Consider the following 16539-nt stretch of genomic DNA (forward strand, 5'->3'; position numbering starts at 1 on the left):
ATTCTTTTAATGTGAAATTGTTTAATGTCCGCTACTTTCTCTATGAGCGTTACGGTGTCCTTGGGGTCTTGTAGGATTATGTTGATGGGTGGCGGCCTGTTGTCTCTTGTGGTGGGTGGGGTGCTCGTACGCTCCTTCGCGGAGCATCCGGTGGGGCGTCCGTCAGGTGCTCGGTCCCCCCTTGGCGGTGTTGGAGGCGCCGGGCCTCCTGGGTTGTACGGTGGGGTGCGTCGCCCCTGCTGCGCCGATTGTTCCGGTGGCGTGGTGGGACCGTGTCTTCCCGTTTTGCCTCGTAATCTTTCGTTTTTCTTTCTTATTTGATCTAGCGTTGAGTTCCAAGTGGAGTAGTTTGATGGTCCCGGTTGTGGATGAGGCTCTGGTTCAGATTGTAATTTCGTTAGCCTTTTCTTCTTGGCTGGGGTGATAATCTACAACTGTGTTTCCTAGGATGTTTGCTAGACTCTTTGCCCTGGCAACCAGGTTAGGTTGTGGGTTGAGTTTCCGCGTCTTTTGAGCGGGGAGTCTTAAGATACTGTTGATTTCCCTGGCTGTTTTATGTGTAATTATTTTTCTCTTGATGGCTTTTTTTATTGGGTCTACGGTGGGTTCCGTTTCGTTGCTCTTGGCTTCGTTATCGGTGGCTTTTATTTTTTTGTACAGTTTTATTTTGTCTTATCTTATTTTATTTTCTTTTTGTTCTTATTTGTATTTATGGAGATGATGTGGATGCAGTATTTTTCACTTTTTTGTCACTATTTTGTCACTTGATCCTTCTACTTTAGTGGATGTTAGTCTACTCCGACGCGCGCTCCGAGGGGTCCGTCCCGCTCGGCGGTCAACAGTCGACTCGACGAGAACGAGTGCACTCAGCGCGGTATGAGCGTTGGCTGAAATTAATAGTTTTCTTATTTGTTTTCCATGGTCAAAAAATAGAATATTTAAAGAAACATAGGTGTGTGCCAAAATGAGAATGATACAATATGCATGATAATGATCGCGTAATGCTAAAACATTTCTCTTTCTCGATGCTTCGATCGTAGATTATTAAAAATAGATTGTCAAGAAAAGTAAAAAAATATTGGAAAAATAAAAAAAAGCCAACACCACACGGAGTTCCCAGGCGGTCACCCATCCAAGTACTATCCGTGCCCGGCGCTGCTTAACTTTCGTGATCGGACGAGAACGAGTGCACTCAGCGCGGTATGAGCGTTGGCTGAAATTAATAGTTTTCTTATTTGTTTTCCATGGTCAAAAAATAGAATATTTAAAGAAACATAGGTGTGTGCCAAAATGAGAATGATACAATATGCATGATAATGATCGCGTAATACTAAAACATTTCATTTTCTCGATTATTCGATTATAGATTGTTAAACATTGTTTGTTAAGGAAGCCGAATTGATTTTTTATTAGGATTACGTTATTTATTTTTTTTTTTTTTTTTTTTTTTTTTTTTTTTTTTTTTTTTTTTTTTGTTCAAAAGGAGACTAGGGGGTTATTTATGATTATTTCGAATATTTTGGTTATGTTGGGTAGGAGACTTATATATCGCAGGTTTGAGGGTGAGAAGCGGTCTTTATTTTCTTTTCTTTTGTGATGGCTGCTAATATTATTAAAGAGCACTGTTTAATATCATTTTATTTTGTTGGTTAACCGTTTGAGCAAAATGTTCGGGACGTCGTCGAAAGCGGATGATTTTTTATTGTTTAATTTAGAGGAAATGATTTTTAGTTGATTATAATTTGTAAAGTAGTTTATTTCTGTGTCTGGTTGTTTGGGGTTGTCCGAGGTGTTTTCATTAGAGAATATGAAGACTGCCTTATTTAGCGATATGTCTCGCTCTATTTTATTTTTCAGTTTATTTGTTTCGGAGATAATAATTCTCGACCCAGGTGATCGTTGTGTGTGTCTGTTTTGGAAAAGTGAGTGCCGATAACGTATAGTTTTTCCGTTGTTTTACATGTTGTGAAATAACTAGACTCCATGTTTTTATCGATGTTCTGTATCGCTATACCTGCATCTTGGAGGAGGGGAGCTTTCTCTGGAGGTAGTTTGAAAGAAGGGATAGAGTTAGATTCTTTTTACCTAAAAGTTTGATTTGTCTGTGGGAACATGCTAGCTGAGTCTTTTTAGACATATTTTTTTTTATTTTATTTATCTTCTCTTTTTGTCGTAAGAATTTTGTTGTACTTTAGATTGTTTATTTTGGATAGTATGATGTAGCTTTTGTCTCGTTGTAGCTCGTTGTTGCTCGCTTTCGCAGTCAAGGCGCTATTTTAGAAGGGTACTCCAATAGCTAAAACGATTCTCTTCAACATTCGTAGCAGTATTTCTAATTTCCTACGCTACGAGTTTCTTGTAAGGATAATTGACGGATTTTAACGGCCCGAGCGGTCGAGCGCCGCCACTCTTACCCAATTACATCGAAGCCTCGCATTCACCCAGGTATCGTTCACGCTCTTCCAGCGAAGGATCTGCCCCGCACTTGGAGCGTATTCACGCAGTAAACGCCATCTTGCGGGCGAATATGCCGCGTGACGATTTTCTTGAAAACCAATCAGCGTGCGTATTTGGGGTCCTCCGTTTCGAGCCTTGTTGGAGTCTAACAACGGTATCGGCAGTCTCGTTCGAGTAGTTTAATCGTGAACATGTAGCAGCGAGTCAGTTTCCGTGCGTTCGAATCGCTAAACGTGGACTAAAGAACCGTTTCAATCTCTTAGCGCTCTTCAAGCGCTCGTGCAGGTGAAATCGTTTCGTCAGTCGCAACGATCAGTGATACTTTTCTGTGCTAGCTTCTTCGATGAGTCAATATCTTGAAGCATTCGTGGACATGGCTGCAAGCGTTGGTGGAGACAGAGTCGTTCCATCAGGCGTGACGATCAGTGGACAGTCCTGTGCGAAATCTTCAATTGTGAACAGTATCTCCAAGCATACGCGAAGGTAAGTATCATTTTAGTGAGCGAACGATTAGTAAACCGTCTCGTGCTGGTCTTTCAATTGCGAGCGGCATCGTCACGCGTGTATCGTTAATCATTCGTATCGTCGTACGATAATTCAGTCGCATTCGTTCAGTCGTACATCGCGTCGCGGCATTCGCTTCAGTTGCTTCCTATCGCATAATCGTCCGCAGTAAGTATTCCTAAATTTCGTCTTAATCGTCGAAAACAATTTGAAACTTTCTCATTGTTTGTTCTTTTTTTCCTTTTTTTTTTCTTTTTTTTTTTTTTTTTTTCCCAGTTTTAACTTCGTCAATTGTTCTTCGCGCATTGAGTCATTACTCTCCCTCGTAAATCTGTCACCCAAGATTAATTCGACGGGGAACGAGTTACAGAGCGCGGTATCGTCCGATATCAGAGACACGCGCGCATGTTAGACATATCGTTGTTTCTTTAACCGATTGAGTACCAAGCAGCGTGATCGCGGTGTTTAGATTTTATGTCGAAAAGTCCCAGTACATTTGAACGCTACGGACGACTGACGGTATTTTGTGTATTTCATTGTTATCTTAATAATTTTTATTGAACAAAATTTGGAATATTTATAAACTAATAGTACGCATATATAAAAATATAGATGTATTTCATAAAAATAACACATATGACGAGCGCTATTGTGCCGCTTGTTTCTCTCGCAATCGATTAAGAGGTTATCCTGCCGTTCCGGACTTTTCCACTGTCACGTAAAATAACAAAATAAAAAAGAAATTTGAGGTGAAAAATAAAAAAAGAAAACTTTATTTTTTTTTCTTTCTAACAACAATACACTTTACAATCTACTTCCGAACTCTAGGCGTGACTTTCTAAGACTGACTCTTATGATTTTACTTTCGATCGGATCCGATTACTTTCTTTTGTCATCCCTCAACATCCCCACCGTCCATGCATTTGCTAGGCGTCCGCGATCGTTGCCACGTGCTCTTTCTTCTAGAACCTTCGGTGGAAGGACCGTTCGGATGTTGATGGTTCATTAGGCACTTCAGCCATATACATTGTCGCCGAGTGCCGCCACATCTTTATCTCTATCGTCAGTCCGTCGGATTTGAAGTATGCCGATCGTCACACGACCGTGGTTTTTCAAAGACCCCTGGGACTCGAACGGTTAAATTATGTCAATATTATCAGCAAATAATTATTTTTCTATTTACTCTATATGATTTTCGAAACATTGAAAGATCACTATTACTCGACTACTTCAATATTGATTACGATACTTTTTTAATTGCGGTTAAATTTGTCACTACTGGTGTGAGAGACTGTAAAATTGATTCGAAATAGTATTTTACAGAGACTGATGAAACCGATGAGTCTATATATGTCGGGTCACGATTCGAATTTTGGGCGCGCGACGACTCTTCATGTGGACTAGCCATCGTTTCACAAAGCCGAGATTTTATTTACACGTATATACAGGTCTATCACTAAGCTTAACAAATAATAAGTACGACTAATAATAAGTCTAACAAACACTAAGCCTAATGAATAATACGATCTACGAATAATTAAATTAAATAGTACTATTAGCAATGTTTGAGTTCAAACGAATCCACGGTCACCGGGATAACTCCTTACTAAGCGAAACTAACTTAGACGCAAATGCGATCGTCGAAAATGCTCGATGTATCACTCTCCAAGGCAATCGCAAGAATGCCAGCCTCGTGGAGATTTTTCTCCCTGTACGATTGCATTTTGTTTTCTATATCCGTTTGGAAGCATCGAGAAGGTTCCAAACGCCGTTGCTAGGCACGCTCGTTGGAAGCATCGAGAAAGTTCCAAACGCCGTTGCTAGGCAGTTTCTGCCTGGAGTTTTGATTACTAATACAATGTATGTCCCATTGCATCGGCACCTCCGAGGCAACATCACACGTGGCTCGGCCCGCTCTCGAGGCCGCATGCCGCCACAACCACATTTCTCGGAAAACACATACAACCACTCCAGACCTCCGTTAGATAAAACATCCATCCCGTGACCGTGGCTACGTTCAGCGACCGATTGTCACCTCGAACCCAATCTCGCTTATTACAAATCTTAAGCAATTACAACTATAATAAAGTCTAGGCTAAGGTACTAGAGGATGTTCCCAAAATTTCCAAGGAAAGGCTTCGGCTTTCCTTTCATCTCCGACACGGCCATCCTGACTATCACACGTCCTCGGGTGTACCTTCGTCAACAAAACAAAAGGAAACAGGATTAGTATCATTGTGATTAGCATTCAAAGTGCCAGTTGCATTCTGCGTGCTTTCAGTCGGGTCGTAATGACATGACGGACCATTCTCGATTTCACACCCAAATGGGTCTCATCCTTCGAATCGCACATACTCTCAAAGTTCGTTACATAACCAGCTTCGTAACACGATCGCTGTCAACACTAGACCGCCTCCAGCCTCGTGACATTGTCACTGCCGGTACTAGACCGCCTCCAGCCTCGTGACATCGTCGCTGTCGGTACTAGACCAGCTCCAAATCCGTGACATTGTCGCTGTCGGTACTAGACCAGCTCTAACCTCGTGACATTGTCGCTGTCGGTACTAGACCAGCTCTAACCTCGTGACATTGTCGCTGTCGGTACTAAACCGGCTCCCAGCTTCGTGACATTTTCGCTGTCGGTACTAAACCGGCTCCCAGCTTCGTGACATTTTCGCTGTCGGTACTAAACCGGCTCCCAGCTTCGTGACATCGTCGCTGTCGGTACTAAACCGGCTCCCAGCTTCGTGACATCGTCACTTCCAGTGCCTGACCGCACTGAACTCCATCCCATGGCCGCACCTGGGCTCATATAATTCTACGATCCTCTGGGATCGGGGTACTCACATCGCCATGGTCACTGTTCTCGTCATCACAACAGACATCCAACTCCGCAGGAATGCAACTATCCGGCATTTTCCTTAACCTGTCATGACTGTACTTGTATGACCTTTTCCCATCCAGTGTTTTCAAGGTATATCGGTCTCCTTCCAGGACCTCCGATATTACAAACGGACCCCTGAATTTTGGATCCAGTTTTGTCTGGTTCCTTTCTTCATTTTGGCGTAGTACCAAATCACCGGGATTAAACCTAACTACTTTAGCTTTGGTTTTATCGAATCTCTCTTTGGCATACCTAGCACTAGTTTCCATCTCTTTTATTGCCTGTTGTCTTACACTGGAGATATCTATTTCTTTTTCCTCGATGTTATCAGGTAGTAATAAGTCATACGGTCTTGCTGCTCTACCAATCAATAACTCTAAAGGACTCGATTTGGTTACGCGGTTGATGGTGCAATTCAAAGCCAATTGCATCTCCCCGATCGCGTCTTGCCATGAACGCCCGGTCGTTTCTACCGTTGTGAACATATTTTTTAACGTGCTCATAACACGTTCTACTTGGCCATTGGCCCTACTTGCACCGGTCGCGATCAAATGAACTTTGATTTGTTTGCTTGCACAGAATTCTTGAAATTCCCGGCCCGTGAAACATCTACCCTGATCTGCTATTACCCGACAGGGACTACCGAACAAAAACACGGCGGACTTAAGTGCCTTGATAACGCTAAGCGAATCCAATTTGCGTGTGTGATGTAAGTGCACGAATTTCGTAAAGGCATCGATCAAGACGACGACATACTCTTTCGAGTCATTCTTGCCACTCAGCTTGCCCGTTATGTCCATGTGCACCGTATGCCACGGTATGCCGGTCTTAGGTATAGGATGCAGTTCAGCCTGTATTTTACCTGAACTAGCCTTCGAAACTCTACAAGCATGGCAGTTCTCGACAAATTTGCGAACGTACTTCGCCATTCCCTCGAACCAATAATACTCATAGAGCTTCTCGAGCGTTTTATCCCATCCTAAGTGCATAATTGACTGATGCACATGGTTGATGACGGACCATCTAAAACCTCTCGGAACAATGGGTAAGCAAAGGGTTCTGCCCTTTCGTTGTATTTTACGGTAAAGTGTACCGGATCGCAGTTCGTAGGTATTCGCGATATCTTCCGCGAGCTCTTCGTTCTGCAAATTATTAACGATTTCGGAGATTTGCGGATCGCGACGTTGTTCCGCTAATAGCCAATCCTCGGAGATCTCGGCCAGATTAATCTCTTTCTCTGCGACCTTGTCTATCATACGGCGATTCAAGTCTACGGGGTTTCGCGAAAAGAAATCTACGTAGGCCATTCGTTTACCCTCTCGATACATGATGTCAAAATCGAATGTTTGCAAATAAGCCCACCACCTATAAACCCGGTCGTTTAAGTTTACTTTGTTGCTGGAGGCTTTCAAAGAATTACAGTCGGTAACTACTAAGAATTTCCGTCCATGTAAGTAGTGTCGGAAATGCTTGACGGCGCTTACTACTGCTAGTGTCTCCAGTTCGTACGAATGATACCTAGATTCCGCGGGACTGGTCCTTTTACTATAATATTCGATGACTCTGTTTTCCTTTTCGACTTTGTGCATTAAAATAGCTCCATACCCCTCCGAACTAGCGTCGGTATGTAGCTCTATGGGACGATTGGGATCAAATATCATTAACACCGGCGCGTCGGTCAGAACGGAAATTATCTGTTGTCTTATCTTTTCGTGCCTGTCCGTCCAAGTTACGTGCTTGTTACTAGAAGTGAGTGCGTACAAGGGTTTCATCACTTGTGAAAATTTAGGAATAAATTTTCGGAAGTAAGAGGCCAAACCTATAAACTGCCTAAGCTGTGTGACGGTCGACGGTGCAGGTAAAGAATTCAAAGCTTGTATTTTTCCCGGGTTTGGACGAACTTCTCCGTTACGAATTACATATCCCAAATAAAGTACCGACGTTTTCAGAAAAGAACATTTAGCGAAATTGAAAGAAAATCCGGCGTTTACGAGAGTGTTTAGTACAGTGTGCAACCTTCCTAGAGCTTGATCTATTGAGTCGGCGATTATTAGAACGTCGTCCAAATAAACAACGACATACGAATAAGCGAGGTCGCCTAAGGCCTTGAAAATGGCTCTCTGGAAAACGGCTGGTGCATTTTTCAACCCAAACGGCATCGTCACGTATTCGTATTGACCGTCGGGGGTAACGAACGCAGTATATTCCGTCGAGTTAGGATGAATGGGAATCTGATGAAATCCGCTAGCCATGTCCAGGCTAATGAAGTATCTCGCACTCTGCAATCTCGCGATTTGGTCAGCAATAAGGGGTAAGGGATACCGATCCGCGACCGTATTTTTATTCAGCGCTCGAAAGTCTACACACAATCTGTCTGAGCCGTCCTTCTTCTTCACGAGTATCATAGGGCTCGCGAACGGCGAATTACTAGGTTTTACGATTTGTGCTTTCATTAATTCGTCTATTCTCTCGCGTACTATTCTTCGCTCTTCCTCGCTAAGCCTGTAAGGGCTTCTCTGCACGGTGACGTTGGGATCAATTAGCCGTATTTCCAACTGACCCGTACTGACGCGAGTACGCGGGAAACCCGTAATGAATGATTCTTTAAATTTTTCGAGAACAGAGATTAATCGATCTTTGTCGTTACCGATCACATCAGTGTCAACCTCGTTAATGTTGACCGCATCTTCCGCGACTTTACCACAAGCGTTAACGACCTTTGTTTTACAAATAACGAGGCTATTTTGCGTGATATTTACGTCGAATCCCTGGCTCAAAATCTCGCGACCAATCATGATGTCGTATTTTAGGTAATCGTCGGCAAGGACATGAAAAACTATCTCCAATGTAAGACCGTTAATACAAACAGTGGACAAAATCTGAAGTGTACTCTTAATACAAGTATTCCCGATCCCCCGCATCACTACCACATCGGTTATTCTCTTACCCGAAAATTTCGAGGCTAGGGACTCTTTGATTAACGAACACTCGGCCCCAGAATCAAAGTAAAATGGATACGACTCACCCAGATGGCTTAATCTACCAGCCGGAGCTTCCACTACACAGGAGTCGATCCGGCGTTCGTCAATGGAATCGTAGTTTCTTTTCCGCGATGATGGGCAATTAGGCGCGATATGTCCCTCCTCGTGGCATTTGAAGCAGGTCACCTTCGACGATGCGGCTGGTCGTTTTTCCTTCGGGTTTCGTATATCCTGCTCCTTCCCCGTTTGTATTTGCAGGCGACACTCCGTTCTCTTATGTCCGAGAGCACCACAGCGGTAGCACTTAATCCGAGGAACTGATAGCCTGCTTCGTTTAGCTTCAGGTTCCGTTAGTGAATTTCTTGGCGAAAATGTCGGCTGATCGTTGTAAGGGAGAATCCTCATTTCATCATGAAATTGGTCCTCCGTCCTGATATTATTCGCGAGCGTTAGTCGCCGAAAGCGTCGATCTTGTGAACTCAGCATATAAAGGGCGAAGGCATTGATCACTTCGGGCATCGTTAGATCTTGCAACTTCATCTGCAGCATGGAGCGGAGGCGACTACCGTACGCTCCCGGGGATTCAGTCTCCGACGGTCGTTCTCTGGATATCCTTATTAACGCCGAAGCGGCTGTCTCTCTGCCACCAAAACGCGAAAGAAATTGTTCCTTAAACGTTGGCCAGGTAAGCTTTCCACCGCGCACCATTTGTGAAAGCCAATGCGCAGCAGGACCCCTTAGGGCGCGATTTAGAGCGGAAAGTAACGCACTATCTTGCATCGGGTGGTCTTTCAAAATCAAATCAGCATGAGAGCACCACGCGGATGGATCGGCGCCCGCACCTTCGGGGTCAAAACGTGGTAACGTTACATCCTTAGATTCCGTACTCGGTCTTTGCACCTCCGGTTTGTGCGCTAGCGTCTGAATTAACTCGCGCATAAGGACCATTTGCTCTTGTAGCACTTTAAACGGTTCTGATCCCACTTCTGATGTCGGGTCACGATTCGAATTTTGGGCGCGCGACGACTCTTCATGTGGACTAGCCATCGTTTCACAAAGCCGAGATTTTATTTACACGTATATACAGGTCTATCACTAAGCTTAACAAATAATAAGTACGACTAATAATAAGTCTAACAAACACTAAGCCTAATGAATAATACGATCTACGAATAATTAAATTAAATAGTACTATTAGCAATGTTTGAGTTCAAACGAATCCACGGTCACCGGGATAACTCCTTACTAAGCGAAACTAACTTAGACGCAAATGCGATCGTCGAAAATGCTCGATGTATCACTCTCCAAGGCAATCGCAAGAATGCCAGCCTCGTGGAGATTTTTCTCCCTGTACGATTGCATTTTGTTTTCTATATCCGTTTGGAAGCATCGAGAAGGTTCCAAACGCCGTTGCTAGGCACACTCGTTGGAAGCATCGAGAAAGTTCCAAACGCCGTTGCTAGGCAGTTTTTGCCTGGAGTTTTGATTACTAATACAATGTATGTCCCATTGCATCGGCACCTCCGAGGCAACATCACACGTGGCTCGGCCCGCTCTCGAGGCCGCATGCCGCCACAACCACATTTCTCGGAAAACACATACAACCACTCCAGACCTCCGTTAGATAAAACATCCATCCCGTGACCGTGGCTACGTTCAGCGACCGATTGTCACCTCGAACCCAATCTCGCTTATTACAAATCTTAAGCAATTACAACTATAATAAAGTCTAGGCTAAGGTACTAGAGGATGTTCCCAAAATTTCCAAGGAAAGGCTTCGGCTTTCCTTTCATCTCCGACATATAATTAAAAGTTATTTCTATTTCTGAATTTTCTTTCTGAATATTTCTTTTAAATACTATCTTAAGTAGTTGTTGGTCTACAGTACGAATAAAATATTTTGAATATGTAGTAAAAAATAAACTATCTTTATTTTCACAATGTGGTATATAAAATAAAGTATTTTATCTTTGTATTGTAAATAGTGTTTAAAATGTTTCTTAACGATGAAAATAGATTAAGCAGAAGAAGGTTAATATCAGGATGCAAGAAACCAAAATATTTAGAAATTAAATTCATGTTGTTTTTAACCCTGCTGCCGGGTCTCCGGGTCTCTTTGTTCTTACTGCTCTCCTTTCTTTCTCTAAGAACTTCTGTATTCTTTTGAACGTATAGAGCAAAATTTTATCTGACTCTTGAAACCGACATATTTGAGAAAAAAAAAAAAAAAAAAAAAAAAAACGCGCGATCATAGCAAAATTTAGGGAACGCACTGATACAAAATTATATTATAAGACGGTAATATGACCCGCGTAGGAAAGCTGCAAAAGAAATAGCAGAGAGTGTTATAAATACATTGGAACATTTCAAAGAGAAAATAAGAGTTTGTAGAAATTTCACTAATGCCAAGATTTTCTTTGCGATAATAGAATGTACCGGTTCTTTGCAATGAAAGTTATTATGAAGGATACAGTAACGTACCGCTACATTTCCCCGGTCCTTAGTTAGAAGATAAAATAAAGAAAAACGAATCTTTGTATGCAAAGGTAACTTTCTTCTTCAAACTCTTACCGAATAATTTAGTTAAATGGAAGACCGCAGCAGGGTTAAGTGTGGTTATTCGCAAGTAACAAGCATTATAAAAAGTTTTCATCACTTTGATTACTCCTTTATGGGCAAACATGCAATCCGTTTCTTTTTTTCTTTTTTTTTTTCCATTTATTTAATTTGTACTTTACAATTTGGCTTGGACGCGTTGCCGTTCTTTCCTTGTATTTTTTTTTTTCCTTTTTTTTTTCCTTTTTTTTAGTACTTGCCGATTTCTTCTTTGACCATTGGTATTTTTAGGTCTTGCGTATATCCTCGTTTCTGATATTCCATGGGGCGTTGACTACTGTTCTGAGTATTTTCTAGAAGCGATTCTGGTTTAGTTACCTTATTATCCTGGTTTTGGATATTTTCAATTTACTTTCTATGCTGAGTTTACAGTTTCGACTGTCTCCTTTTTATCCGTATTTTGTCTATAATTGATTTGGTATATGTTGCTTTCATGTAAGTTATGAGTCCAAGTGGAGTCTTAGTATTTAACTTGCTTTGTTTGTGTTATGTGCGTGCCATTCAATCGGATATTAGGTGGTTTCCGCTTTCGTATTGTAAATGTAATGTGGTTAAATTGACTGGGGTTTGCCTTTATCTTGCAGTCATTTTTCTATTTTTCTGATAAGTTCTGGTAGTAATATGTTAAGTTTATGTTGTCTATATGTTAAGTCTATATGTTTAAGTTTATAGTTGGCGAGACTTAAGTTTTGCATGTCTTAAAATCTTACAGATGTCCTTGAAACTTAAATTTTGAATGTTCTCGGAACATCTCTCCCGAAAGTCCTACGAATAATTCTTAAAGTTTATATTTCGAATATTTTACTAATATCCATTTCGTAAATCTAAAGAATTAAATATCAGATGTTCTAAGAACAACGGTTTTGTAGGTTTTACAGATAGAAATATCACTTTACAAATTAAATTAAACATTTACAGATTGAACCACAGATATTGCAAGAACAACCGTTTTCTAGGTTTCACAGTTAAGTTTTGAGTGCTGAAATGTTTTTAGAACATTCATTATAAAAGTACAAGGTTTCCAATTCCATGAATTTTTCCAATTTCCGCAAAGTTTCCATGTTTAGGCTATACACGCACTAGAAATTCTAATTTCAGGAAGTAGTAATGCAATAAATTGTGGCGAAATTGACGCGAAGAATCGGTGTCTAACTATTCATAGTTAGAACAAGATGTTCTGGAAAGATATGCTGCCAGACGAAAGTAAATGATTCCCTATTCAAAAGTAAGTCCAAAATGTACAATGACAATTTTTGATACAAAGTTTTGTTTTCGGAAAAATTGACGCTGAAGTTTCGTCGAGTACGCATGCACTTGAAATTTAACGATATCAATCTGTTATCATAAAATTTCTGCATATCAAGAAACGTGACTTCTTTTAGCTTTAAAACATGCAACAATTTATTTGTACGTCTATGAGAGAGTGATACAATGTATGACAATGGTCGCGTAATGCTAAAACATTGCATTTTCTCGATTATTCGATTATAGATTATTAAAAATAGATTGTCAAGGAAAGTAAAAAATATTGGAAAAATAAAAAAAAAGCCAACACCACACGGAGTTCCCAGGCGGTCACCCATCCAAGTACTATCCGTGCCCAGCGCTCCTTAACTTTCGTGATCGGACGAGAACGAGTGCTTTTTTTTTTTTTGTTTTTTTTTTTGTTTTTTTTTTTTGTTTTTTTTAAAATATGTTGAGGTGATATGTCGTGATAGGGTCGGAAGGAAAACTCAGATTTACTCAACGATAAATGTTTATTCACTGTAATATCAATGAGTACACTTGGCGCAGGACTCGCGATTATATTCGGTTCGCGAATGCGCGGTTATAAGTTCGAGCTTGGATAGCTATGATTCGAGATGCGCTACGAGTGCGGACAATGATTGCACGAGATGTCGAGAGCTTAGGTAATTATTCGACTCGAACCGTGTAAGTATAACGATCGTGATATGTTGACTCGCTGTAATAGACTGACTTTTTTGTCGCGATGCTGCTGCGGAGGAAGACTGCGTTGGGATGTGTCTAAGGATGCGAAGGCATCGGATTCGTTGAGAAAAGCTTTGGTTCGGAAAGTGAGGGAAATGAAATGTACGTTAATGTTTATTGGCTAATTCGTGTTGGTCGTTGGAAAAGGATGCTAGCTGCCCTTGAGTTGAGAGGGTGTCGCTAGCGGGAAGCATCGTACGTGAGAGATAGCAGATTTCTCGCGTGTCCCCGTGGTAGGTGGTCGACTTCGAGACTGATAAACAAAGACTGTTTGTCTCTTTGGAGGACCTTAGCTAAAATAAATCCCAAGATTTATAGCGGTCCTTGGGCTAGCTGGAAATATTCGGTACGAATGTATCGACATCTGGCAATCATCTTGTCCGCAGGTATATAGGGTCTTTGTGTCGTGCGTCACGCGACGTGAACTGTTGGGAAGTTTACTGTCAAGTGCCGCCACAATGTTTATTAAACCCAAGATACAATTTTAAATACATTTTGGTATTGGCAATAAACGGTGAATTTATGTAATGATATCTTAGGCAAAGGTACCGATACGCAACGGTACGACGTAGCCATGCTATAATATGTGTCGGCGCTTTACATTTTTCCTGATTAATATAATTTTTTGGTTTAAGCCGCTGGAGGGAGCGAAGCTTCTATATGATTTTGTTTTTATTTGTTTTTACTGTCCTGAAAACTGGGTCGCAAAACAGGACGCTTCGGTAGTATATTTTTGGGGGCTGTGAAATTTTGGGGAGGGGTGGGATGAGGGGAAGGGGGAGGGGGATGTTAAATAGGTTTCTTTTAAAAGAAAGAGAATTACAATAATTACAATGTTTGCACCTGTGTTGTACGGGGGCAGAATTGAGTTTTATCGGTTCAATGGATTTTCTCTCTTATTTTATTATGGATTCAGTATCCAGCAATATTTTTTTGTATTTTTTCTATGTTTGTCTTTAGTGTCTTTCAGACACTTTTCAGGGCCATGTTGTATCTCCACCTAGTGTCTGCGGTCTGTCCATTTAGGTTTTCTTCGTGAAGTATAGTTTTGATCCCTATTTTTCTTTTTCTTTTTACGTGATAAATTATTGGAATATTATTTTGGTCCTGGAGGTAGTTTTTTTCGTCAAGGTATAGGAAAGCTTCTGGCGGGATGTAGCCTGTTGTCAGAGTGTTTTTGTAATATGCGTCATTTGGAAATAAGCAACTGAAGATTAAACTATTTTCTTTTATCTTTGCCGCTTGCGCGAAGTGGTTTCTTATTAGCTTTAGGATGTGACAGTCTATGCGGTGAACGTTGGCTAGGTCGTATATTATTTTGTTTTTTATATATTTTTTGAATCCGCTGTGTTCGGGGATCTGTAAGTACTCAAGCAAGCCCTGATGCATTTTCTTTCGAATATGCGAATTTTTTCCATTTGGGAGGCTGATATGTTGTACCAGATTGGGCAGCCGTAGGTTATGATCGGTCTGATTAGCGCTTGATAGCATAGAATTTTTACTTTGCTGTCGAGATGTTTGGAGTAGAATAGTTTTTTTATTTTCCAGAATGCTTTATTGGCCTTAGTAAGTTGAATTTCGGTGTGCTGCTTGTAGTTTAATTTATAGTCTATACCTATACTCCTAGGTATTTTACGCAATTTTTGTGTGGTATGAGAGAGGTATTCTCTTTCTATTGGGCCGATTTCACTTGACTTGGGTCTAAACAGTATGGTTTCGCATTTGCTTATTGTTGCGCATTGTTGATTTTTAATTTCCATGCGTGGTAATAGTCGTTTATTTTCTCGAAAAGTTCTTGGAGTTTCGTTTTTATTGTTTTGATTTTGCGGCCTGTTACGTAGATGATTAGGTCATCTGCGAAGGCTATGGAGCGTTTATGGGTGGATGTATTGAGATTAAAGAGATTTAGTAAGTCACTGTTGTAAATACTGAAAAGTAACGGGGAATTTACTGCACCTTGTTGTAGACCGTTCTTTATGGAGAATTCTTTGCTTGATGAGTGTGAACCTTCAGTCATTACGAATGTTCTGCTTGTGATCATGTCCCAAACTATTTTAATCAGGTATTTAGGAAAATTTTTCTTGATCAATTTGTATATGAGACCTGGGATCCAGACTGTGTCGAAAGCTTTTTCGAGGTCTATTAAGCAGGCGGCTACTCGTTGTTTTGCGTTTTAGAGCCCAGCAGATGTCCGACGTAAGTTTGTTTATTGCGTGAATTGTGGAGTGTTTGTGTCGAAAGCCGAATTGGTTCTCTGGTATTATGTCATTTTTTGTGCAGAAGGAGGTTAGGGGGTTAGGTTGTTTATGATTATTTCAAATAATAATTGCTTATGTTGGGGAGGAGACTTATGGGTCGTAGGTTTTCGGGCGATGAGCCGTCTTTATCTTTTTTTGTTATAGCTATCAATTTGGCTTTTTTCCATTTTCTGGGGAAATATGTGTTGTTTAGAGCATTGTTGAAGAGTACTGTGTAGTACCATTTTATTTTGTTCGGTAGGCGCTTGAGTAAAATGTTTGGGATGCCGTCGAAGCCGGAGGATTTTTTGTTGTTTAGTTTGGAGAAGATTGTGTTTAGTTGATTGTAATTTGCGAAGTAGTTTATTTCTGGATCTGGTTGTTTGGGGTTGTCTGCGGTGTTTTCGTTTGAGAATGTGCAGACTGTTTTGTTTAGCGTTTTGTCTTGTTCCATTTCATTTTTGAGTTTGTTTGTTTTGGGCGATGATAATTCTGTTTAGTTGTTCTCGGCCCATGTGTTCGTTTTGCGTATGTATTTTGGAAAAGTGGGTGCCGATGATGTCTAGTTTTTCTATTGTTTTAGGTATTATGAAGTTACCCTCGGCGTCTTTGATGGTGTTGTGTATCGTTATACCTGCTTCTTGGACGAGGGAGGCATTTTCTGGGGGCAATTTGAGAGGTGGGATGGGGTTTTGTTCTTTTGGTCTAAAGATTTGATTTATTTGTGGGAACATGTTGGCTGAGTCGTTTTTGGAGATGTTTTTTATTTTGTTTGTCCAGTAATGGTTTATAGAAATTGCGAATTCTTGTTTCAGTTGCGCTTTTATTCTGTGTAGTAGGAACTTTAGGAATTCTAATTCTTCTCTTTTGT

General features: G+C 41.0%; 1 non-coding gene across 1 annotated transcript; it reads right to left on the reverse strand.

Annotated features, from left to right (window-relative positions):
• Nucleotides 1-1095: 1095 nt before the first annotated feature.
• LOC126875286 (5S ribosomal RNA) lies at nucleotides 1096-1214 on the reverse strand. The gene has a single exon (XR_007693326.1). It is a non-coding gene; the product is annotated as a 5S ribosomal RNA (ribosomal RNA).
• Nucleotides 1215-16539: the final 15325 nt, after the last annotated feature.

Source organism: Bombus huntii, chromosome 17, assembly GCF_024542735.1.
Source record: "Bombus huntii isolate Logan2020A chromosome 17, iyBomHunt1.1, whole genome shotgun sequence".
NCBI lineage: Eukaryota > Metazoa > Arthropoda > Insecta > Hymenoptera > Apidae > Bombus > Bombus huntii.